Below are 26,079 nucleotides of genomic sequence, written 5' to 3'. Positions count from 1 at the left end.
GTTAGAGCTGGGATTCTGTTCATGTGGCTACCTTCTTTTAGGTTTGTTGAAAGATTACTTTCTTGCTTTTTCTAGGGTGTAGTTTCCCTCCTTGTGTTGGAGTTTTCCCTTTATTATCCTTTGAAGGGTTGGATTCATGGAAAGATATTTTATAAATTTGGTTTTGTCATGGAATACTTTAGTTTCTCCAACTATGGTAATTGAGAGTTTTGCTGGGTATAGTAGCCTATTCTGACATTTGTGTTCTCTTAGGGTCTCTGTGACATCTGTCCAGGATCTTCTGGCTTTCATAGTCTCTGATGAGAAGTTTGGTATAATTCTAATAGGTCTGTCTTTATATGTTACTTGATCTTTTCCCTTACTGCTTTTAATATTCTTCTTTGTTTTGTGCATTTGATGTTTTGATTATTATGTGACAGGAGGAATTTCTTTTTTTGTCCAAACTATTAGAAGTTCTGTAGGCTTCTTGTATGTTCATGGGCATCTCTTTCTTTAGGTTAGGTTAAGTTTTCTTCTATAATTTTGTTGAATATATTTATTGGCCCTTTAAGTTGGGAATCTTCACTCTCTTCTATACCTATTATCCTTAAGTTTGGTCTTCTCATTGTGTCCTGGATTTCCTGGATGTTTTGAGTAAGAATCTTTTTGCATTTTTCATTTTCTTTCACTGTTGTGTCAATGTTTTCTGTGGTATCTTCTTCACCTGAGATTCTCTCTTCTATCTCTTGTATTCTGTTGGTGATGCTTGCATCTATGGTTCCTGGTTTCTTTCCTAGGTTTTCTATCTCCAGAGTTGTCTTTCTTTGTGATTTCTTTATTGTTTCTACTTCCATTTTTAGATACTGGATAGTTTTGTTCAATTCCTTCACCTGTTTGGTTGTGTTTTCCTGTAATTCTTTAAGGTATTTTTATGTTTCCTCTTTAAGGGCTTCTACCTGTTTAGCTGTGTTCTCCTGTATTTCTCTAAGGGAGTTATTTTTGTCCTTGTTAAAATCCTCTACCAGCATCATGAAATATGATTTTAAATCCTAATCTTGGTTTTCTGGTGTGTTGGGGTATCCAGAACTTGCTGTGGTGGCGTGCTGGGTTCTGATGATGCCAAGTAGTCTTGGTTTCTGTTAGTAAGATTCTTGCATTTGCCATTAGAAATCTGGTAATCTCTGTTGTTAGATGTTCTTGCTATCTCTGGCTGGAGCTTGTTCCTCCCGTGAGTCTGTAAGCCTGTGTCAGCACTCCTGGGAGACCAGTTTTCTCCTGGTAAGACCAGTACACAGAGGACTGTGAAACAGCCCCACCTCCTGGGTACAGATGTAGGCCCGTAGGACCCTGTCCCAGCTGCTCTGTCGCTTGTGTGGCCTGTGCGCTCTTGAGTGGACCCACCTTCGATAGTCACTGGAGAAAAAAAATGGAGATCTCATCTGAGTCCAGTGTCAGACACTTCCTGAAGGCAAGCTCTTCTCTGGCAGGGAAAATGCACAGAACACTGGGGATCAGCACCATCTCCTGGGTGCAGATGTAGGCCTGTAGGACCCTGTCCCAGCTGCTCTGCCATTTTTTGCAGCCTGGGATCTTGTGTTTTTGGAAAGCAATCTATTAATATCACAGCCTCTGGGACACCAAGAAAACAAATGAACTTTAAAAACAGATGGAGAGTAAGGACAACCATGTCCTCTTCTAACTACTTTAATAATTTTTAACTTGGAAAGTAAATTCAATGGGTGCCAACAGGGAAAACCATGCTATGTTCTAAAATGGCAAAAGTCAGATCAGGCACTAATGAGAAATGCTCTGAATGGCTTTCAGGATCTCTAGTTAACTAAGATCCTGGAGTGAGTTGGGCCTCTGGAAACCCCTAAACCATTCTATCAGGTAAATAAATGTGCATACAATTAAATAGCTGTAAACAGATCTCAGGGCACCTGACTGACAGCAGATCAGATCTGAGTTCAACTGATTTCAAATCCTATTTGGTCTCTCTCACTAATACCCAGTGAACCTGCTTGTGTGGCTATTCCATTCTCATAGCTGGATTACAACACCAGTCTTATTTTCTCCCTCTACAGCTAGATTGAGTATTTAAGCTGTAACATTTAAAGGAAAGCCCTTGAAATCAGATCAATAGCTCCTGTTTAATTTCTCTAGTGTATGAAGCTCCTTGCCTCAGAACACCGGTCACCTCCTAATAACCAAGAGCCCTCCCTCCCTAAAGTCGGCCTCCCTTTAGTTTTGCTGTCTTGATGCACTGAGTGGTCTGGAAGTGCTGCTCTTCCCGTACCACAGGAAACTGCAAAAACCAGTGCCCTGTGCAGTGTTTTCTAAGTGTGGTTTTAGAACCAGTAGTGTCAACATCACCTGAATAATTTTGAACATGAAAATTACTTGCCTTCACTGCCCCCCCCCACGATGGTGAGCCCAAGTGTGTGTGTGAATAAAACTCTCAAATGATTCTAATTTATGGTAAGTCAAGCATGGCAACACATGCATGCAGGTCCAGACCTGGAAAGCAGGGAGGGAGTCAAGAGGTCATTTTCACCTTCTGCTATACAGTGAGTTCAAGGTCAGTCTAAGTCTGTGGTGGTTTGAATGAGAATGGTCCCCATAGGCTCAAGCTTGAATACTTAGTCACCAGGGAGTGGAACTGTTTGGAAGGACTGGTAGGATTAGGAGGTGTGGCCTTGTTGGAGGAAGTGTGTCATTGGGGGTGGACTTTGAGGTTTCAAACACCCAGAGCCTGGTATGCTGTCATGCTCTCTGCCATGATGATAATGAACCTCTGAAATGAACCAAACCTCTGCAAGTCTCCAGTTAAATGCATTCTTTGAAAAGAGTTGTGTTGGTCATGGTGTCTCCTCACAGCACTGAAACAGCGCCTAGGACAAGGTTATATGTGACTCTGTCTCAAACAAAAAGAAAAGATGGGGAAAAGGAGAAGGAAACCTCCAGGTTTTTGCAGAATCTCACTATTTATCCTTTAGGGCTCTTGCTTAGCCTTGGTTGAGCAATTCAATTTTCGTTAATTAGCACCTACTATGTGCCAGGGATTAGCCTGTGTTCTCTGACTTGGATTACCTCTACGCAGTCAAACTTTGTGCTGCACAGTAGCTTTTTGGGCTTTGACAGTATAAAGAATACAGTATTTCATGGGAATGAAAAATCTCCCATGACCAAGATATTCTTTTGTATGTCAAATGATAAAGACTGATAAAGATTTTTGCATGACTTGTTCTTATAGTAGCAAATATTGTGCCAGGCAGTGGTGGCGCAAGCCCTTAATCCCAGCACTTGGGAGGCAGAGGCAGGTGGATTTCTAAGTTCAAGGCCAGCCTGGTCCATAGAGTGAGTTCCAGCACAGCCAAGGCTATACAGAGAAACCCTGTTTCAAAAAATCATATATATATTTACAGGGTAGCAGACACCCTCTCCCCCCATCCCTGAATCAGCTGCTTGTTTCTGTAGGTCCAGAGTTCAACAACAGTTTAGCTCAGGATCTCTGTCTTAAGGTCTTTTATAAAACCTAAACTAAGGTATGATGGGAGTTCTTGACTCACTAAGTCTAAGTTCACGCAAAGATTGCCTTCAGCACCTTATGAGTTGTTTATTTGGTGACTTTGGTTTCTCATCAGATGTGGTAGTTTGAATAGGAATGGACCCATAGACTCATGCATTTGAATGTTTGGTCATAGTGAGTGGCATTATTAGGTGTGGCCTTATAAGAGTAGGTATGGCCTTGCTGGAGGAAGTGGGTCATTGGGGGTGGACTTTGAGGTCTAAGAAGCTCAAATTTGGCCAGTGTGTCTCAGTCTCTTTCTGCAGATTAAGATGTAGAACTCTCAGCTCCTTCTCCAGCATCATGTCTGCCTACACACCATCATGTCCCACCATGGCAAATAATGGACTAAACCTCTAAAAATGTAAGCTAATCCCAATTAAATATTTTCCTTTATAAGGGTTGTCTTGGTCATGGTGTCTCTTCACAGCAAGAAAACCTTAACTAAGACACTAGGTATTATCCAGAGGCTTTCTGCAGCTCTTTGCCACATGGAACTCTCTGTCACAGAATTCCCTCGAAGGAAGCAAGAGAGGGCAAAAAAGCTAGAAGCTGTTGTTTTATTTACTAATCTTGGAGATGATATCCCATCACCTTTGCTGCAGTCTTTTGTAAGTCATACCTTGTCCCCTATTCAAGTTTCTAACCATCTATATAAACATGTTCTCTTTGAAGAAGGCATTTTTTTTAATGATCCCCATCCATTCCTAATTTTAAAACAAACAACCTCCCTAAAGTATCAAAATGTGGCCAGTCTGTGGCCTGGCATCTGTGGTTCTTAAAACATCAATGTCCCTAAGGACATCGTCCCTTAGGAGCTGGTTAACAGTGTTTATATCCAACTTTTAGCCCAAGAAAGTTAGGTCCAGAAGGGGCAGTGGCGGCTAGGTGGCCTGTTCCTCTCCACTTCCTGTCTTCCCCTCTTTTGACCACAGCTGTACACAGAAGTCCCTCGGCTTCCTCAGATCTGTGCAAGGCCACTGTGCCCACACTCCTGCACATTGCTTTGCCCCAGAGCATCTCTGAATATAAGATGAGGTTGTATCTGCAGGAGTCCTTGGCATTCATCAAGCCTGACTTGGCACACGCCTGCATATGCATTACAGCTTTGTTGTACTTAGTGAATGCCAGTAAGCCTTCCAGCCAGACGATATATAGGTATTTAGGTCCCTGGAGAGCAGAAGATCAGGGACACCCACTGCTGACTGCCCTGCTACAGTCCCGGACCCTCAGTGTCTGTATTCTGTGTCTGTGCTTCTCAACACCCCCTTACCCTTCTATCCCAGCCAGCGTGGTTCCTTAGCTATTTATTTCTTCCGTTGGTTTATTTGCTTATGTGAATTCTCAGACCTATGCTGAGAAATAAAACAGGAACGATGAGTTCGTTGAAGATGAGTAGGATGCTTCCTACGTATTCAAAGCGTGCCTTGGGGTTGTGTGACAGGTGGGTCTTGCTGAGACAGTAACAGGCAGAGCACAAGCAATAGATTTGGAGAGGTAAAACTTTGGGGGAAGATCGTTTGTATGCCCTGTGGTATTTGCTATGTAGGGGGATACATGTCAAATACTGTGTTGTAATGATCTTCCAATGATAAATACTTGTCTTCTAGATGTTGAGACTTTATTTTAGTAACATTTGGCCTACCCTGTGCTATATGCTGCTAGCTCACCGGCCCAGGCCCACCCTCCATCATCTCCTATTCATGTAGTTTTGGATTTGTTTAGTGTAGGCATGTGCCCAGCGGAAAAATGCCAGAGTGGTCTAGTTTCAACTAAGAAACTAACTGTAAGTGGAAGTTCTAGATGAGGGCTCAAGAAAGCTCTCTAAAAGGAGTCATGTTAAATTGGCAACTCTGTGTTACCCTTTATCTCTCTTCTGCCTGCAACTGATGTAGAGTTCTGCACATCTACCTGCCATTGTGTGGCCATGAAGTGACTGACAAGAAGAGCAAGTCTATGGCAGCCTGCCCTGAGGCACAGTGGTGCCAGGCTATCCCTGATGTAACTGGGCTCCAGCTTCCCAATGTGTGACAAAAAAAAAAAATTCCCATCATATTCCATTACTATTACTGAATATTTCTAGTTCACCTGCATCAACTTAAATCACAAAGAGAAAGGCTCTCTACAGAGCAATGCTGGATTGTGAGCAGTCGGGGAGCATTGCACACGAAACAAGCGGGGCAGAAACCATGGAAACTGTCACAGGGGGCAGGGTAAAGGGAAACGAGGCGATGTGAGGAGTGCTGTGTATGTCATTTTGAAATGATCATCCTTGGCCACAAGAATTAATAAGCAAGATGGTGCCAGCCTAGGCTGAACAAAGACTTACTGGACAGCTGTCCTTGTATAAGCAATTTTTGTGCAAAATATAGTCAGGCAACCTTTTGTGATAGATCTTACTGTCAGCATACTTTCATGAAATTCCCCCTTCATAATCTATCAGGTATATTTGCTTTTCGTTAGGGCTTGATACAGCGAGCTCCGTGTGTGTGTGTGTGTGTGTGTTGGGGGGGAGGTATAGGATGTGTGTGCATGTATGTCTGAAGACATGCATATACTACAGCACACTATAGGGGACACGGGACAGTTTCCAGTGTCAGTCCGAGCTAGCATCTTATGTGAGGCAGAGTCTGTCTGACGTTTGCCACTGTGCTGTGCACCTACACAAAGCTGACTGGTCCAGGAGCTTCTGGTTCGCCTGCCTTTGCCTCAAATCCCTCAGAGGGAGTACTTTGGTTACAGATGGTGGCTAGTGGTTTTACATGGGACCTGAAGACTTCAACTTGGGTCCTCATGCTTGTAACAGCAAGCGTCATGCCCACTGAGCCAGTTCCCCACCCTGCCCATACTGATTCTGACAACTTCCACATATGAAGCAAACATATTTCCTAATACAGCTCTCTCAGTTCTGTTAAGGTTTTACAAAGATTTTCTTTTAGATTTCCTATCATCATAGTAGGTCTACTTTTTATGAGTCATATATCTGCCCTGGATAGATGACTCAGTGAATGAGAGTCTTTTTATGCCAGCAAGAGTCTGAAACTTAACACACACACACACACACACACACACACACACGCACGCACGGCTAAGTACATATGCAATCCCAGCACTATGGGGAGTGGGGATGTCTGGGACTCGCTGGGTCAGATTCAGTGAGAGTCTCTGTTTCAAGGGAACACAAATATCAAGACACAGCAGGACAGCGACGTCTTCTGGCTTCCATGAGTGCACACCTACATACACATATATACCATTCTCACACACAACAGAAGTCATGGGGGGAGGGGTGGGGAAGAGGTAGCTCAGTGGGTAGTCACATTTATGTAAAGAAGGAAGACAGCCTCCTGTGCGCCATGTGCTGAACTAATTCAGTAAGAAAACTTTATACTTCATTACATACATGACCTGGTGGTTTGTCCAGCTGAGGCAAAAGTTGCTGATGGACTCTCTGAATGTTTTTATCACTACCTAAAAGCATATCTATAACCTTACTTGCTTAGCATGTGTGTCCTTATTAAATCCCACTCCATAAAGAAAGGAACACTGCTGTCTCATTCATTATGATAATTGATGCCTGCCACATCACAGGGCATGCAAAATGCTGCATCCATGGAGAAACACAGCTCTCTGAATTCGTCTGAGTGCAGAGACCAAATATGAGAAATGGTAGTTTACCCAGCATCACAGCTCCATTAATTTATGACCTGTTGGAAAAACATGTTTTCCCTTTTTAACAAGTTTCTATTCAAATGTGGAAGAATAGTAATGGAGGTCTCCTGGTGGCTGGCCTGAGGCCCTGTCCCCCCCCATCCCCTGCCCCCTTCACTGTAATACATGAGCAGTTAGCTGGTTGTGAGTCGTTTGCTAATGAAATAATCACTCCCAAGAGTATTAGTTCTTTTTCTCATTGCTCTGGCAACATGCCTATCAGAAAGCCACTTGAGAGATGGTTTTCTTTGGCTTACAGTTGGAAGGGATACGGTCCTCCATGGAACTGGAGGCAACTGGTGTGATCCCTTCCGCTGTCCAGAAGCAGAATAAACAGAAAGGAAGATGGGACTATCAAACCTCAAGGCTCCCTCTAGTGACTCACTTCTTCAGTCTGGCCCCACTTATTAGAGCTTCCACAACCCTCCTTGAACAGCACTCTCAGCTGGGGACTATTGTGCTCAAGCACATGAACCAGTGTCTATGTTGGTATTTCACATTCAAACCTCGGGGGAAGTAACATATCATGCATAGCATGTACTTGTCGGTGCTAAAAGTAACAGTGAATGAAAAGGTTGAACTTGGGAGTAGGGGGATGAAAGTGGGGGGATGGGGATGGGGTATGGGAGTGGAAGGAAGTGGTGGGGGTGGCTCAGCAGCTAGGAGTACTTGCTGCTGGTGCAGAGGACAAAACAACAACAACAACAACAACAACAACAACAACAACCACCTAGACCAAACTGGTAGACTGTCACATGTACCTATAATCCTAGCACCTGGGAGGTTGAGGCAGAAAGATCATGCGCTCGCAGCTAGCTGCACAGCAAGACTGCAAAGGAGTTAAGGGTGAGGGTAGCCACTCATATTCAACATTTCAGAAAAGAGAATGGAAGGAAATTCAAGTGTGATAAGGAAGAGCTAAGCACAGATGTTAAAAAATATATTAAATTCTGTTTTTCCTTTCCCAGCCCCAGCTCCTGGAACAACAACTATGAGACTAGTTAGTCATTATTAAATGCCTAGGCCACAAACTTTGGCTCATCCCTGACTAGCTCTTCATGTTTTTAACCATTTAATCTACTCTATGTTTACCACTTGGTTAGTGACCTCTCCTTCAGTCCCAGCTGCTGCTTCTTCTCCTCAGCGGCTCCCTCTGCGTCTCTCCAGGTTCCTCTCCCTCCTGGTTTTCATCCATCTCTCCTCTGTCTCTGTCTCAATCTTTTCCTCTGTGGGAAATGTGTGACCTTAGAGAACATAAGGCGACCACTGAAAGACCTTGCTAGAATAGCATGCTGGGGACCTTCCGCTAGAAGTTTGTGGAGAACCCTCCCTTCCCAGAATGACCCAGCAAAACAAGCTTTACAAAAGCCCCTGAAAGGCAGGTGCAGATAATGACCTAGAATGTCTCACTTCCCTCTTCTGGGGACGAAGACCTCACCTCACCCAGGGCCATCAATGCTGCCTAGGGAAGGTCATGAAAAGACACTTGCCTCTCTGTAAGGGAGAGTCTAATTACCATTTCTAAAGGGTGGAAAGAGAAGGTCAGCTCAGGCCAACAATGGGCTTAAACCAACTCAAGTTGTTATCAAGGCCTGCCCTTAAACTGTATAAAAAGTGTGTGCTTGGGTTGCCTGTGCCTCAATCGAGGCAGGACAGCCCCTGGCACACCAGATCAATAAACTTCTTGATTATTTCATCAGTCTCCGTTTCTGTGAGTGGGACACCCTGGACATAAGGCTCGTTGGGTCTTACACCTCCATGGCTCTCTTTGAGCTCTTATTATTTCCCAGTCTTCTCTTTCTTTCTGCTAATGTTCCACCTCCTATTCCCTGCCACAGCTCAATGGCCATTGGCATTTTATTGACAGGTGATGCTTCTAAGAGATTCTTTCTATACCCAGAGTGTGGTATTACACTCAGTCTTCACAAGTTTCATTCTACAGATGTCAACACTGAGTACCAGTCGGGTAGGTGGGTTTATCTCAGTGTTTTCCCAGCAACTAGGTTCTGAGACTATGTATATCTCATTCTAAAGTCTGTACCCTTCTACATAGTTTACTAATTACTTGTAATCAAGAACTTGATAAATATAGATTATTATATTGCCTACATCTTTCATTTAATTGGTATCATCAGTCTTAGAACTATTCTAATATTTATAGCAATTAAGAATGTTCTTGCCGCCCTTATAACAAATCCATAATTTTCCTCACAGCTAGCTGCTCTTGGCTAGACCCTGTTGGAAGTTAGAACATGAAGAGCTAAAAGGCAAGATATTTGAAGTTTTCCACCAGAGTTGGCAAGATGGCTTATTGGGTTAAGGTGCCTGCTGCCAGGCCTGAGAGAGAGAACTGACTCCCACAAATTATGCTCTGACCTCCGTGTGGGCACCGAGGCTCATGGATGTGCATACTATTGCTATTTTAAAAGAGAATATTTGCTTACTCATGTATCAATTCTACAACTTCTTCTGGTACCCTTTTGCTGATGGTAGACAGAAAAAAAAGAGGTGCATAAACTCAGAAAGGCCACCGCTTGAAGTGGGACATCACACATCACCAGATAAGCTTGGTCCGAGGTTGCTTATTATCTTGTGTATTGGTTGGTACACCCTCCATTGTCCTTGCTTTGAAACAACTATGTCAAAAACACCTCTCCATTTCTGTAGACTGGGCTGTCTGGCGTGTCTTTTTCAAGGGAGTCTTCTGTGGATCATTAATATGCAAAGCAGATAAGAGATTTAAAAAGAAAAGCTACTGCTGGCTGCAGTGGGAGTCGGTAGGCAGTCAACTTCGGCAGTCAGCTTCGCCCCAGTCTGAGAGACTCCGAGAGGTTGGACCCTCCTTAAGGCCTTCTACAGAATTGATGAGTAAGACGGTCCCTAAGGTCCCCGCCAAGTCTAAAATTACGGAACCAATGACTCTGTTGGGTATATGCTGGTTTTGGTATTGCTGTGGAAACCAGGCATCTCCAACAAGGGGGAAATAGCAGTAACTGCCTTTCTCTGGGAACATCTGGTCTGGAAATGAGAACATCTCAGCTCTGGTCCCTGCTCGGCCACTATTTAAGTCTATTACCTTAGCTGCTGTTTCCCCATCTACGAAACGCTCATAAACCATTCCCTGCCTGCTTTATTTTTAAATGTATCTGTTAGCGAAGTTTTAAATTCCCTTCAACAAAAATTAAACTAGTATACAGTCTTAAAGTCTTGCCTTCGGGGATGTGCGGAGGTTGATTCTTCACTCTGAAGTTGGAGCTATATAGTTACTACCTCTGTTGAAACTGGTGGTAAAACCCAAAGCGTGGCGCACGGGCCCCATGGGTGCCTGGGGACGAGCCAGAGTCCGTTACCAGATGAATCGCTACAGTTCTCATCAGGAGAAAGTGGGAAGTGTCCTTTGGTTAAGACAGGCAAAAACAATCGTGGTTTTCTGGATTTTTGTTTCATTTTTGCAGAGCTGATACTAGTTGGGTTTTTATTTTTATTTTTTGTCAAAATTCTATACGATCCCTATTACCACAAACAAACAGATTTCTACCGTTCAGGCCTGTGACAAATGACAGTTGTTGAACATCTGACAAGATATTCTGTATTTCTAAGACCTGGAGAGAAAGATGAGCAGATAGGTAAGTGGTGAGACAAGGAAAGTGAGGAAGAGGTGGCCAGCGGGCAGCTCTGAGACAGCCTGGGCAAAGCCATTGCACATGGGGACACTTTCAGAGGACACTAGCCGCAGCACTTCATAAGCCATGCTGAGTGAGGAGCTGAGGGGAGCAGACCAAGTCTGAGTGGGCAGGTGTCTCGATTTCAGCTTCAGCCACCCTAGGTATACCACCTAGCAGGGAGACTTCCTCTTCCCACTTTACAACAAAATAACTACTCTGGTGTTTAACAAGGGAAAGGACATGGATGTGAGATTGTAAGAATGGTCAACTTGAGATAAAGATTCCTTTCCTCAGAAAGCTATTCATTTCGAATTTTCAGAAGATATTATGAAACACTAGGAATCAAGGTTATACCTAAGATATTTAATCCCTGGGGGATTTAACTGTCTCTGTGGACCCAACAAAAATAATTCTCGACTCTCTCCTGTTTGTGCTTCATCTCCCCCCTGGATGCCCTGTCACCATACCCAGCACTGTCCATAAATCAGGATCCCATGATTGCCTTGTCCCACTTCGTCTGAGGCTCCCTCTTAACCAAGAGGCCAAGAGAACCCCACAACAGCACTTGGAGTTCTACACGCAGCCCAGATATCTCTCCACTTGGGTAACAGAACTATCAGGATTGGAAAGAATATTACAGATGACCTGGCAATCCATCTGCCCTACAAATAAAGAACTTGATTCCTAAAGAGGAAAATACGTTTCCTCAGGGTTGTGAGAAGGGTAGTTTGACGATGCTGTGGGTACCAGCTCTGTTGCTATGCTGAAGGTAAGAAATGCATTAAGATGTCATTGTTATGTTTTTGCTTTTTACTGTATTAAAATATCATCATTTTGTGTCGATTGATTTCAGACCGAGCTCCTAAAAGTAGCCACGGAGCCTGGGAGAATGTGTCTTTGAATGAAAGGAGATGCCGTAAGTAGGAGATAGAACCTGCTAGTTAGTGTGAAATGGGGGTGGCTGAAGCTGAAATTGAGGCACCCTGTCCTGCCTGTCCCAGATCCCCCTCCACCTCTGCCCCCACCCCTTGCTTGTGAAATGCCGTGTCCTGTGGCTGGCGTCCACCGGAAGCCTTCCATATATGCTCTCGGTTTTACCTGGGTCACGACCTTCAATCACACATCGACTTCTTTAATATCTTCATTTTACAGATGAGCACGTTGGGGAATGCGTGACTGGAGGACATATGGTCAGTGAGCAAGTCGCGGGCTGTGAAATGCAGCTCTTCAGCCTGAGTTGGGGAGAGGGAAGAAGCCCAATTTTAGCCTAAACCCTGTGCTGCTGCGTTTACTTGGGAACTGATGGCAGACATTGCAAGCATCTTGTGGAACAAGATGGTTTGAAAACCTTGGGTCTGCGCTCACGTTAAGGATCCAAATTTATAAGAGGGTCTTTTTTTTTTTTCTTTTCTCTGTGTTTGTTTCTCGTTTGGCTTCTCTTGGTGGCTAGGAAAGCCTGTCTGTTTTGGGCAGAGGAAAAAAAGAGAGAAGGCTCCTTCTGTTGGTTGAGCCAGCGCATCTAGGACACAGCGGCACGCTTGAGGGATGGCACGCTTTGACCAAAGCAAGGGCAAGCCCCACAGAGAGACTTCTCAGCATGCCAAGGGCTTCCTGGTGTCCTTTCTGGTACTGAAACCCAGAAGCCATACACACACTAGCCAGAATGAAACATGGAGAGATCTTTCTTTCAGAACAGAAATGAAAAAGGGCATCAAACATGACACCATAAAGAATGTCAGGGATGAAACAGAGAAACGAGCGTATAAGACGTGTCATGAGACAGCGTGGCAAATGGCAGATGAGACAGGAGGTGTGTGTGTGTGTGTGTGTAAGAGAGAGAGAGAGAGAGAGAGAGAGAGAGAGAGAGAGAGAGAGAGAGAGAGAGAGAGCTCACTGACTCTTTGACCTTCCATTATGAAGGAGATAAGACCAAAGCTACACAGTTAAGCAACTGTAAACACTGGGCAAGTGGAAGGGACGGAGAGACGGAGAGACGGAGAGACGGTCAAGCACCAAGAGCATGTGAGATATTTTATAGATGCATTTGAGCAAACAGATCCAGCTTCTACTGAGAGCTCAGGCAGGAAATTAGAGCTGGGGCTGAGCTGTAGCTCAGTGGTAAAGCACTTGCCCAGCAAGTAGGTTTGATCCTCAGCTCACAAAGAAAGGAAAGGAGGGAGGGAAGGAGGGAGGGGGGAGGGAAGGAGGGGGAGGTACAAGAAAAGGCTTCAGGCTTTGAGTGTCGGGTGAGGATCTCCATCTTACCATGTAGGACTCATTCTTTAAGGTGTTTGAGGAAAGTGATAAAATAATGAAATTTACCTGAAAGATCTCTTAGTTTTACCTTTTCAGGTGACTGTCAGGCGTTCACTTTGGCAGAACATATATTAAAAATGGAGCAATACGGAGATGCTCCTGCACAAGGATAACGTGTCAATCTGTTAAACGTTTCCGTTTGTTCTTTATAAAATGTCTGTGGAACCAAATGTTTGCCATTAAAAAAATGGCATTATCTCAGCACTCAGGAGGCAGAGGAAGGGGGAGCTCTGAGTTTGAGGCCAGCCTGGTCTACAGAGTGAGTTCCAGGACAGCCAGGGCTACACAGAGAAACCCTGTCTCAAAAAACGAAACAAACAAAACAAAACAAAACAAAACAAAACAAATATTCAATAGTACATTGAGAAATCATTAAAGTAATAAATTTCACTATCAAAAAATATGAAAGGCAGTAGCAAGATGAGGTAAGATATTTTGCTAGAAAAACATTAACATTTCAACAGTGAATGAGTCTTGAGGAATTTAAGAAATTCTGAATTCTTTTCCCCTCTCAGGCACTGAGGGTGTTGGGGGGGCAGCGAGGATTGAACCCAGGACTTCACACAAGCCAGGCAGAGATTCTACCAGAGAGCCACACCCCCAGCATCTATTTTTAAATTAAAAATTCTTAATTCTCTTTTCCATGAAGTAGCATTTTATCTAAAGCAGGAAGTGCCTTCTCTGCGGTCATTTACGCCTTGCTGACACGTGGGGAATAGAAAAACAGAAACAGCAGAAAGGAGTTTTCAGCACATAGGAAACAGGAAGATTAAAGATTTTCAAAGTGGATCTTAAAGTCCCTAAAGGGCAAGTGACCTTTGTTCCTCTTTCAAGGCCAGCCTGGCAGATGAGAAGTGAGTTCCAGGACAGCCAGGGCTACGCAGAAATACCCTGTCTTGAAAAACAAAAAACAAACAAAAACCAACCAAACCAAAAAAAAAAAAAAAAACAAAAACAAACAAACAAAAAAACACCTTTCTACATTGTTTTTTTAAGGATAAGCTAGAATGTCGTGAGCAAGACACACAAGTCACCCTTAGAGAAAACGCCTCTCTTCTGGGTGGCTTCTCCAGGTCTGTGGCCTGATAAGATTCCTTTTGGAAATTAAACACGTCCCAGACTGGAGCTTGGGCTGAACTAGATCACCTACTCCTGGGATGGGAGTACTGCCAAGACTGACAATGTCACTGCTCACCTGACAATGCCACAACGATGCTTGGAATGCTCTGCTCCCAGCCCATTCAAAGCTGCCCACTGTTCTGGGCTGAAGGGCTGTGTGGAGGAGCCCAGCAGGACAGCAGGACAGCAGGACAGCAGGACAGCAGGACAGCAGGACAGCTTCCTAGAACCAGAGATGCAGATTTGGAAACAAAGAGGACCCGTGTAGCAAGATTTGCTATTGTGGTAGAGATTTCTAGAAGATGGGGTGTCTCAGAACCATTGCTCAGCTCTAGCGCATAGTGTGCACACAGGACTGCACATCTATTGTCCCTTCATTGGCTCTCATTGCCTGAGTAGGTCTACTCAGGCAAAGGGTGGGCTAGGCAGACCTCACCTCATCATAGATTTAGGCTAACCTCAGCTACTGTCTGATCTTGCCTCCCTCTACTCATCTTTTGTTTTTAAGATTTATTTATTATATGTAAGTACTCTGTAGCTGTCTTCATGCACACCAGAAGAGGGCGTCAGATCTCATTACGGATGGTTGTGAGCCATCATGTGGTTGCTGGGACTTGAACTCGGGATCTTCAGAAGAGCAGTCGGTGTTCTTAACCATTGAGCCATCTCTCCAGCCCCCCTTCCTATACTCCTGATACACAGAGCTCAAACTTGCACAATCCTAGCCCTATCCAAGCTTTCGCCGGTGTTTACCTCTTGAAACTAAACCAGTAGCATCATGAGACAACTTCTTTTGTGGTCTTGAGTCAGCCGTGTTCACAGATTGTTATGGTTTGAATGAAAATCCTCCCCCTCCCCAGTAGGCCCATAGGGAATAGCACTATTAGTAGGTTTGGCCTTGTTGTAGTAGGGGCTGCATGTTCTAATAAACAGTCCTGCCCAGGTACCCTGAGAACATGGCTAGAGAGCATCTGTGGGATGCAGGGATGCAAGTGTGGTTTGTGGCTCTGATATGTTTCATGTGTGTCTTCCCCAAGATATGTTTTAGACATCTTAAGCAAAAACTACGTGCGTATTCCCCCTTTTTATTCACTCAGTAGCAGACTACATACCCGTTTCTCAAACATCACTTTGAGATTACTGTGCCACGCCCGTATATAACGGTTCATTCAGCACTCTGCTTGGAAGCATGCCACTTGTCGCTCCTAAAAAACCCCTAGCGGTCAGCAAAACAACGACAAGTAACCATAGACAAAAGCCATTCCTCCCAGAGTGGTTCTATCTGAATAAATTCTTGGGATTGATGTGCTAAATGCTAAACAACCTTTAAAAAAATATTGCCTGGTTGTCGTTCCAGGATTTCTGTTGGGTTTCGCTCTCCCACAACTCAGAAACTTGAATTGACAACGTGTTATTGGCTAAGGTAATTGCCCATTGCTGTTTAGCTTTACATTTCTTGGGGTCAGCAAGAAGGCTCGGCAGGTAAGGGTGGGTCCTCCTTTGCTTTTCTGTTGCTATGACAAAGCACTATGATGAAAGGAACTTGTGGGGGTGGGGGGAGATTACGTCATAAAGACTATGTCCATCATGAAGAGAAGTCAGGGCAGAAACTCAGGGCAGGAACCTGGAGGCAGGAACTGAAGCAGGAACTGAAGCAGAGGCCATGGAGGAGCTCTGCTTACTGGCTTGCTAGCACCATGGTGGAGCTATTATTCCTCTGGTGGAAGTCTAGGACAAATTCCTGCAAGTTGTCTTCTGACCTCCACACAGGTGTCATGGCACATCTATGTTTACATATACATAAATAATAAACAAACATCAATTGATATTGTCTCCAGGACACAAGGAGTATAGCCATGTGCACTTACCACCAATTCTGGCTGAAGAGGAGCATATTTTAATATATTTCAATTTTTTTGTGAAGTATGTTCAACTTCATAGTACCATTTTTCTACTGAACTTTTTTCAGATTTATTTTCATTTTATGTATATGAATGCTTTCCTGCATCTATGTATGTGTACCATGTGTGTGCTTGGTACCCACAGAGTGTAGAAGAAGATATCAGATCTCCTGGAGCTGGAGTTATGGATACTTGTGAACCACTATGTGAATCCCGGGAATCAAACCTGAGTGTTCTTCAAAAACAGTAAATTCTGTTAATTACTGAGCCATCTCTCCAGCCCCTCTACTAATTATGTTAAAAGTCTTTATTGGCATTAGATAGTCTCTATATATTAGGGGAAATTGCTCCTTGTGCTGCCTTGTGAGTTGCTAATATTTCTCTAGTTTGACTTTTGATTTTCTGTTTTATGCCTTCTGCAGGATATCTTTACATAAATTAGCTCATTAATAACTTAATTATTTCTGGGTTTTCTGTTTCATTTTCACTTAACGTGAAAAATCCCATAGATCTTTCTGGTACCTTTTCAGATTTTAAAGATAAATCCGGCATGTGTAGAAAGTGTCCCAGTGTCAGGTTTCAGGAAGGCACCAGACTCAAAAAATTACTTCAGTTTAAGATATAAAATTTGAGGGCTGGAGAGATGGCTTAGTAGCACTGGCTGCTCTTCCAGAAGTTCTGAGTTCAATTTCCAGCACCCACATGGTGGCTCACAACCATCTGTGATGGGATCCTGTGCCCTCTTCTGGTGTGTCTGAGGACAGCGACAGTGTACTCATATACATTAAATAAATACATCTAAAAAAAAAAAAGATATAAAATTTGTGCCAGGCAGTGGTGGAGCACACCATTCATCCCAGCACTTGGGAGGCAGAAGCAGTCAGATATCTGTGAGTTCAAGGCCATCCTGGTCTACAGAATGAGTTACAAGATAGCCAAGGCTGTTACACAGAGAAACCCTGTCCAGAAAACAAAACAAAACAAAACAAAACAAAACAAAAGATATAGAATTTGTTTCTGTTTTTTTTTTAAAGCTATGTCCACACTGCAGTTTTCCAAACACTGTTAATTGATGATTTATTTCTCATAGACTTGGGTTCGACTGTGAACATTCTCTTCTGGAATACTATCTATGTGACTTTATGGAGCTGTGCCATACTATGTTAATTATAGTAAATTTAAAAAGTAGTCATGATGTAGGTCACCCCTGGGGACTGATTTTGAACAGGATAGCACCGTAGTCTGTTTCCACACTGAAGAGGGCTGAAGAGGGCTGTGGGAGGTAATGTAACAGGCACCTTCCCCTCAGCTCCACTGCCACGCCTTAAAGATCAGCAGGGTACTATTGCAAGAGGTCTGCAGGGTTGCAAACCCACATGTATGGCCTGAGTGAATTAAAGTGCACCATGTGAATATATTCCTGACATTAACTGAGTAGCTCTCCAGAGTTCATTAATTCCTACCCAAAAGCCAAAACCGAGTTAATATTTATTAATAGAAAACACTGAAGATCTGCAAAAAGAAGGGTCTGTTGTTTCCTCTATTTCGGATTCATGATTCAAGTCAGTATGGAAATCTATGACATTTTAAGAGTCAAGACTCATGCATGGTGATGTGATATTCAAGCTACATCCTGGAGAGGTCACGTGACAGCAGCGAGAGACATTTAGTTCCTCCTTCTCCCAGAGTCAATAATATTGACTTCCTCGACTCTGGGTTGAGTGGCTGTGTCAGAGGCTGAGACATACATTGATACAACTGTACAATTTCAAAAGCCTGGGGAGACCGCAAGTACAGCATGCCAGACCTGCATATATCATTGTATTTTGCTGTTAAACACATATTAACTCTATTTTAAGCTGGGGGAGGCACTGCCAGCTGTTAGTTCTGTTTCTTAGGTGTAAATTAATGTAGGAAGTAAACTTATACACTACAAGTTCTTTGCTCAGTATACCCACAAACACACACATTCATGCATGCATGCACACAGGCTAATCAGTTTACAGAACCCTTGCTGAAATATATTGTTGCAAAATACCTCAAAGTAAAGGTATCTATTACCTCTTAGTAAACAGATCAGACGCCTATACTATCAGCTCCTCTGAGTTAGCTGAGCTCCTCCTACTTGATGTTGCCAAGAACTGTGAGAAGCGCTAAGAACAAGGCAAGCCCAGAATCAAGATGTGTGCATATAAAGCACTCGTATTGGCCTCCTAAGAGTCATTCAAAAGTTTGGCTTTCAAAAACAAAATTATTTCAAACAGTTCTAGAAGCTAGAAGTCCAAAGTCAGAGTTAGTAGGGCCAAACACTCTCTGAGAGCTCCAGGGGATAGACCATCTTGGCTTCTCCTTTCTTTTTTTATTTCTTCTTTGTGGTGTTTGAGATAGTCTCCTATATCCTGGGCTAGTAGCCTCAATATGTAATCAAAGAAGACCTTGAACTTTCCATCCCGTCACCTCTATCTTTAGTGGTAGGAGGCCCTCCCGTAGTACTGCCTTGCTCCAGTTTGTGTCTCTACATAATTGTCTCCATGCTGTCAGTGTCTTTTCTTCACGGCAGTCACGGAACTTAGAAATCACCCAGTTCTATATACATCATCTTAACTCGAGTACATCTATAAAGCCCTCATTTGGGGGGAGATGTAATTTAACCCACAGTGTGTGTGTGTGTGTGTGTGTGTGTGTGTGTGTGTGTGTTTAATCAAAATATGACATAGAAAGAGAACTTGTGTTAATGAGAACCTAGTTAACTGGTCAAGTTCATTTTGAAACATGTTTTTTAAATACTTGCCTAATTCATTGTTGCTTCATTCAATCAAGGAGTGATGGAAACTATGGGGGTTGGAGGGTTGGGGGTCATCAAGGTGACAGAGCCTGCCAGGCCCAGGCCACCACCCTGTGGACAGATGGTACATTTCCTTCACAAAGATGTGGGTTGTCAGGAGTGGGAGAAGGCTGGGGACAGAGAACAGAGAAAGTTCCTTGGAAGGGGAGCTGGGATATGTCAACAAAGCACTCCACTTTCTTCAGTTTCCAGGAGAGCATGTCCTGGTTGGGGCACAACAGCCCGATTTTGGAGGAGATATCAGTCAGCCTGGTGAGCTTTTCCCCTTGAAAGAGGTGGCAGGGACTGAGACAGGCCTTCCCTTGCTGCCTTGTCACATGGTGACTGCAAGAAAAACAAGCTACTTGGCTTCTCTTCCCTCTCTGTCCTCAGCCAACCTCCCCTGACGTGGGATCTGATTCAGGCCAGGAACATGATTCTCAAAACATATTTCTATGCCTTTGGTTTCCTACCAGGCAGTATCTTTTCCAGAGCCAATATTTTTCTACAGATGGCTAAGTGGCTGCTTCGGATTCTGTTTGATTATATCTATTGACACCATTTTTTTAAATGTAGTAACAGATTCAGAATCAAGAGCTCCAGGGGGAATGCACACTTTCCTCTGGCTGACATAAAGAGCTGTAACAGAAGTTCTAGCTGGCAGTAGATTTAAATCTGTGTAGTCTCTGTTTAAGAGCTAGCCAGTCCTCAGCTAAGTAGTCCGGTCACTCTCCTGGCCTCAGCCACATGAAGTTACTTCTTCATCATGCTCTCCTCCTGTGGACCCAGTGTCCCTTCTTCTTGTCTTTCACCTGGGATATAAAAATCTAGACTCAGAAGAGCATATGTCAATCTCCCCTGTGCAGCCGTATCTGCAGCGTATGAACAATACAAAGAAGCTCACGGGAGTGTCCGAAAGCCCAGCCATCGAGGCCCCCCCAAATTCATGATCTGTTTCCACCCAGAAGCTTTGTCTAAGACCTTGTATATACAAGTATGTGAAAGCAGATATAAAAGCAAACAACCAAACAGTTACTGACAAACCACAAACAAATCTATTTACTTTCAAACAATTATTTGGTACACATGATTTTACCATTTATTAAAACTGACACAAATGTGCTTATTTTTGTATAAAGAATTAGAGCTTGAGACCAAGCCAGCTTATTCAGCAGGCGAGGACTTCTTGCCAACCTGGGTGACCTGACTTTGATCCCGGGAGAGAACTGACTCTTGCAGGTTAATGTCCTCTGCTGAGCACATGCACACCACGACACACATGCACACAAGATGAACAAATGAAAAAAACGTAATGTTTTCGAAAAGTTAGATCTCAGCTGAAGAAAGATTTTGTTTTCCATAGTGAAATCATCATGTTTCCCTAAGAGCAACAGAGTTTGTGTGAACAGTAAAAATACTGCAATTTGGGGCTGCAGAGAGATCAGTGCTGCTCTTGCAGAGAACTGGGTTCGGTTTCCAGCACCCATATCAGGTGGTTCACAACTATCTGTAATCCCAACTCCAGGATATCCAACACCTGCTTCTGGCCTCTAAGGGCACCCACATGACGATATGCATACATACATACATACATACATACATACATACATACATACATAAAAGTAAAATAAACCTTTTTAAAAACACTGCAGTTCATGACATGTGGTAGTTTTGACTCCGAGTGAGGTGTTTTGGGAAGCCCAGATGTTCTTGAGGTGACAGCAATGGGCAGTTCACAGCGTGCATACTGTGTGCATGTGCACTGAATGCGTATTGTGCGTTTAGAACCAAGGCTGCAGTGAACTCAAGGACACAGCATGGGCGAGCACTGCCAGAGACACCTCAGGCTCAGCATGTATTTGAATCCAGTTTTGCTCGCTGAACATTTGAGAATCTGTCACCAAATTTCCGCAGCCCCTACATTTAGTTATTAGACCCTCAACAATGATGTGAACCACAGCTTCAAGAACTGGACAGAGGAGTGGGGAGCCAAGGCCATGTTTGTGGGGGTTCTTCTGAAGCCTCGGGTAGAAGGAAGTGCTCCCAGGCCCATGAAGCAGAAGGAAGTGCTCCCAGGCCTGTGGGGCAGTATGAGCCTACATTTGGATATGAGCTTATTATGAATTATCTGTGTGACCAGAGACACAATACCTAATCCTGGTGCTTGTAACTTCCCATTGAATCAAGGTATGTATTGGAAAGTTTACCAGGTTATTTTAAGAATATCACAGTGCTTGGTATATGGAACATACTAAAAATGACAAGCACAGTCACTTGCTAATAGAGAGCAATGAGGATTCTGTAGCCTTCAGAGAGAGAGCCTCTCCCTTTTTGCCCAACCAGCTAGCACTGGTAGGTTGTTTCTTAATAGCAAACATGAAGTCATGATATGGTTCTGAAGGCGCTGAGGACTTCCAGCCCCTCAACTAGCTGGGACTAGTTCTAGTGATGTCAAGCCTCACCAGAAAGCAGGCTTACCTCTCTGACCCACTGCCTGACCTGTGCGTCCCCATGTATGTGTCAAGAGTGTTAGGCATGCTCAACAGGCAAACAGACTCAGAAACAGGAGGATGTAGTGGGTTGGCCTAATGCTGCTTGTATTCTAATGCTAATTGCCCCCCCCAAGCTGTTTGCCCCAAAGATGAGAGAGTCTGCACTGAGGGACCCTGCCCTCAGTTAATTCTGATTGGTAAATAAAGATGCCAGCAGCTCCAATAGCTGGGGAGGAGATGCATAGGTGGGGTTTAGGTTTCCCTAGGCTAGAGACCACAAGGAGGAGAAGCAGAAAGGAGTCGCTAGGGAAGAGAGGAACGTGCAGGAGGGAGGAGAGCCATAGTGTGGTAGCTGAGCCATACAAACGTGGCCATGCCAGCTGGCCAAGGCCAACTGGACTTAAGAGCAGCCCAGGCGGAACACAGAACTTAGTTAAGTAGTAAATCGGAGTTATTGGTGGGAAAGAGGATTCTAAGGACGCGGAGGGTAGACAGTTGTCCAGCTATTGCGGTGCCTAAGGCATATCAAAGGAAGAAACAATGGCCACAGCTTTAAGTGTTTTACGTAACCATTGTTTTAAAGAGATATTAATCTCCATAGAAGGGAGTAATAAATAAAAATTGCTTTAATCGTTTGAAGGATAGAAATGAGAAATAATGATAATTGCTTTACATGTTTTTAAGTGTACATGCATGAATAAATAAATCCAGGCCTTTTATCTCAAATGTATGAAACAAAGATATGGACATAGATAAAGAGACACTCAATCTCAATAAATAATCGTTGTTTTAAATTGTTTTAATTGTTTTGAGTTGTTTTAATTATCAAAATTAAGGTGGTTGTAAGCTCTGTGGTATTAATGGTGTTACCGATTCTCTGGAAGAGGAGTCAAAGCAAGCCAGGCCTAACCAAAAACGAGGCTGCTAAGTTAAACCAACCTAAATTTTTGATTATATCGGGTTGCTAGATCAAGGACATGCTATTTTGAGAGCAAGGCTCTACTTTTTGTGTCAACAGGAAAGATGAAAAGGTTTTGGATCCCTTCCAAAGTAATATGAATTAGACATGATAAGGGAAGACCCCATGGAGATCTTGGCTACAGACGGGAAGGAAAAAAAAATCAAGAAGACCAAACAGGATAGATAACATGATTTCTGATTGCTCTACATGGGAGCAGCCCTGAAACTGACTGAGACATAAAAATGTCTCTAGCCAAAACTTCAGTTATACATAACCTATAAATCTTGTTGGTTACAAATTCCTCACAATTCCTCATGTCATCCTTTCAAATGGCACGAATGAAGATTTACTACAATTTGGTTATTGATCAAAGTAACTCATAAAACAGGCAGTTGTCTGTCACCTGCTCAAACAGGAGCAAAATCCATCTTTAACTGATCTCTGCACCTTGCACATTCCATATAAATATCTTTATTGAACTAAATATTGGTTGTAAGGTTCATGTGTTACAGAATGAAACACCAAAAGTGCAGCTCTGACAGGCCTCACCCTTAGGGACGCTGAGGTGACCTGCTGCTGTTCCAGCCCCTACCTTACCCTGCCTCAGAGACTTGCTCACAGAACAGCTTCAGGAATGGCTGCTAATCCCAATGACCTCAGTTCATCCAGCCTTTGGGATGGTTCCAGTCAGGACTTCAGTTAAGCCCTGAAACAGCAGGAGGAAGCTGAGAAACTCCCCCCTAGGCTGCTCCTTTAATGGGTTTTCTTCCTTTTACCACTGAAGAACCAGCGTTTCCAGGGTTAACATAGACCTTGGACAGGCATATATCCCCAGCTTCTCCACAGGTCAACATAATGTTCTGATGATGTTTTCAAGGTTAGCTGCTCAGATTTTTATAAGAAAGGAAGCCATGTTTTATCCATCTGTACTGCCTTCCAATTATTTATCACTATAGGATTTGTAACAATAGGAACTTAATTGACTTCTTTTTTCATGGCATGCCATTTTTTAAGATTTGCCACCCCCCCACACACACACATATTATCTCATCTAATATTCCAAAACCCTATGTGCTCTCTCGTTCTCTCTCATCAGCTGAGGAGACTGGAATAGATGTATAACTGAGTCTAAATTTGCCAAGTATGTGCTAAACAGGCACTGAGTGATATAAAGGGGAAACAGGTGATAGTTTTTCCTCTTCTGGAAACTTAAAGACTTGCATGGATGCTTGAAATATAAAGCAGTTAAGAAGCCACGTGGGCTAGGCGTGGTGGCGCTCGCCTTTAATCCCAGCACTCGGGAGGCAGAGGCAGGCAGATTTCTGAGTTCAAGGCCAGCCTCGTCTACAAAGTGAGTTCCAGGACAGCCAGGGCTATACAGAGAAACCCTGTCTCAAAAAACCAAAAAGAAGAAGAAGAAGAAGAAGAAGAAGAAGAAGAAGAAGAGGAGGAGGAGGAGGAGGAGGAGGAGGAGGAGGAGGAGGAGGAGGAGGAGGAGGAGGAGGAGGAGGAGGAAGAGGAGGAGGAGGAGGAGGAGGAGGAGAAGGAGGAGGAAGCAGCAGCCACCACATGGTATAGCATGAAGCTAAATATTAAAAGACTCAGGGTGGTCTGAACCAGCTAAAGAGTAACTTGTAAGATAAAATGGGTTTGTAGACTTGTGGTCAGAATGCTGTGTGGTGAACCAGCATATGTGAGCTTGGCGAGCAGAGAACTGGGCAGCATCCACATCGCAGAACACAGTGGTGGACTGTGAGGTCCCTTGAGCAGGCTAAGGGGCTGAGATTCTGATCTATGCAAATGGCAACACAGCCAGCCAGGGGACAACACATATGAGGGTGGGACATTTTAAGGGAAGAGATGATAGAACTTCTTGATTGGCTGCAAGTGATGAGGGAGAAAATGGGACAGAAGGAATTCATCCCTTAATTAGTGATGAATGGGGGTGGGCCCAGCCCACTGTGGGCAGTGTCATCCCTTAGGCTGGTGGTTCTGGGTTCTATAAGAAAGCAAACTGAGCAAGCCATGGAGAGCAAGCCAGTAAGCAGCACTCTTTCATGGCTCCTGCCTCACGGTTCCTGTCCTGTTTGAATTCCTGTCCTGATTTACTTCAATAATGAACTCTGATGTGGAAGTGTAAACGACATAAACCCTTTCTTCCCCCAAGTTGCTTTGGTTATGGTGTTTCATTACTGCAACAGAAACCCTACCTAAGACATACTAGAAAAACAGAAAATTCACATAATTAGCTCAGTGTTGGAAGAACGTTATTTCAGGCAACCTGAATCCATGTCCCCGGGCTGTGTCACCGTATTTGGTTGGAGAACAAGCTCTCCCTTGTTCCCTTTGATGTAGAGATAAGAGATGTGTTTTTTGCATTAACACAGAAGATATACAAGAGGTATACTTGGCTAGGTTCTAACAAGACAGGCACAGCCAAGCAGTTAGGATAACATGATCTTGTGCCTGGGAAGGGAAGAATTCAGTTCAAGTTAGTTGACCTGTGTGTCTGCTCTGAGACCCTGTGAGCTACTAGGTCAACGGTGGCAGAAAACGTGGTGTTAGCCTCAGGGAGCTAAAGGCTGGTGATACACACATCCACTAGAAGTGATTACAAAACCTGACACACAGTGCTTAGCACATGTGTGGGGCACAGAGAAGATGATAGTCGCTGACTCTCGGGGCAGGTAGCTGAGAGGCACAGCCGTGGTGGAAAGATGGAAGCCATGACTCAAAGTTTGGAGGAAAAGGCCTGATATGTCAGGGCTTAAGGTTATGGAAGGCTGGAGAGATGGCTCAGGGGTTAAGAGCACTTGTTGCAAAGGACTTGGGCTTGGTTTCTAGCACCCACATGGTGGCTCATAACCATCTGTGACTCCAGTTCAAAAGATCCAGTGCCCTCTTCTGGCCTCCACAGGTACTGCATGCACATGACAGTTGTCACTGCCATATGCATAAGCTATACTAAATAAATCTTACCCTCACCTCCGCCAAAGGATTTGTCTTTTAAGAAAAGAAGGTGATCTCTGGTCAGTCAAGGGAGGACTGAGGAAGGGAACTCAAGGTCTTCAGAGCACTGATCTATCAAAGGGAACCCGAGATTTACAATAGGGAAAAACAGGAGTGAGGGATGGTTATGCTTGGCCTACTTAGAGAAGAGAAAATCAGACCTCCTGGGGTACAGTCCTTGGAGCCTTTTGCTCAGTGAGACTGGCTCAGATCTGCGCTCAGGAATTCTGCCCTTTCAAACTCGGCTTCTTCGGTCTGACTAAAATAGCTCGCTTGTTGGGTCTCTGCCAGCTATCACAAGCTTCTTTGACCCATCTTCCAGACAGCTGTTGGGTGCTTTGCTCGTAGGCACATCTGATGTCACTGGCCGGCCTAAGATTCCACAGTAGCCTCCCGCCGTCTGCTGGGATGCCCCTGCTTTTCAGCATTGCCCACCCCACCCATGTGGCACTGCCAGAGGCAGATGTTTAGGGATAAAGCTAGGCTGGAATCCCTTGCTTCCACGGGGAGGGTCTTATTCACGTTATAAACCCT

The 26,079-nt window shown here is 44.0% G+C and overlaps 1 long non-coding RNA gene and 1 pseudogene across 11 annotated transcripts in view; both read left to right on the top strand.

The window, feature by feature from the left end:
* The window catches only part of Gm31615, a 151,558-nt gene that overhangs the window by 32,888 nt on the left and 92,591 nt on the right, over positions 1–26,079 (top strand). For 2 of the 11 annotated variants that reach the window (XR_877112.1, XR_877111.1), the window contains one exon: positions 15,716–15,781. This is a non-coding gene — a long non-coding RNA (predicted gene, 31615). Of the gene's footprint in view, positions 1–1,298; positions 12,946–15,715; positions 15,782–26,079 lie in introns of those variants that run through there. The other 9 variants (XR_877109.2, XR_385902.3, XR_003952375.1 and 6 more) reach the window with 9 other exon arrangements.
* On the top strand, positions 13,289–13,383 carry Gm22542 (annotated as a pseudogene).

This window comes from Mus musculus, chromosome 17 (genome assembly GCF_000001635.26).
Source record: "Mus musculus strain C57BL/6J chromosome 17, GRCm38.p6 C57BL/6J".
Classification (NCBI taxonomy): Eukaryota; Metazoa; Chordata; class Mammalia; order Rodentia; family Muridae; genus Mus; species Mus musculus.
Note: the sequence above shows the minus strand (reverse complement) of the source record. Positions and strands in the feature narration are given on the sequence as shown.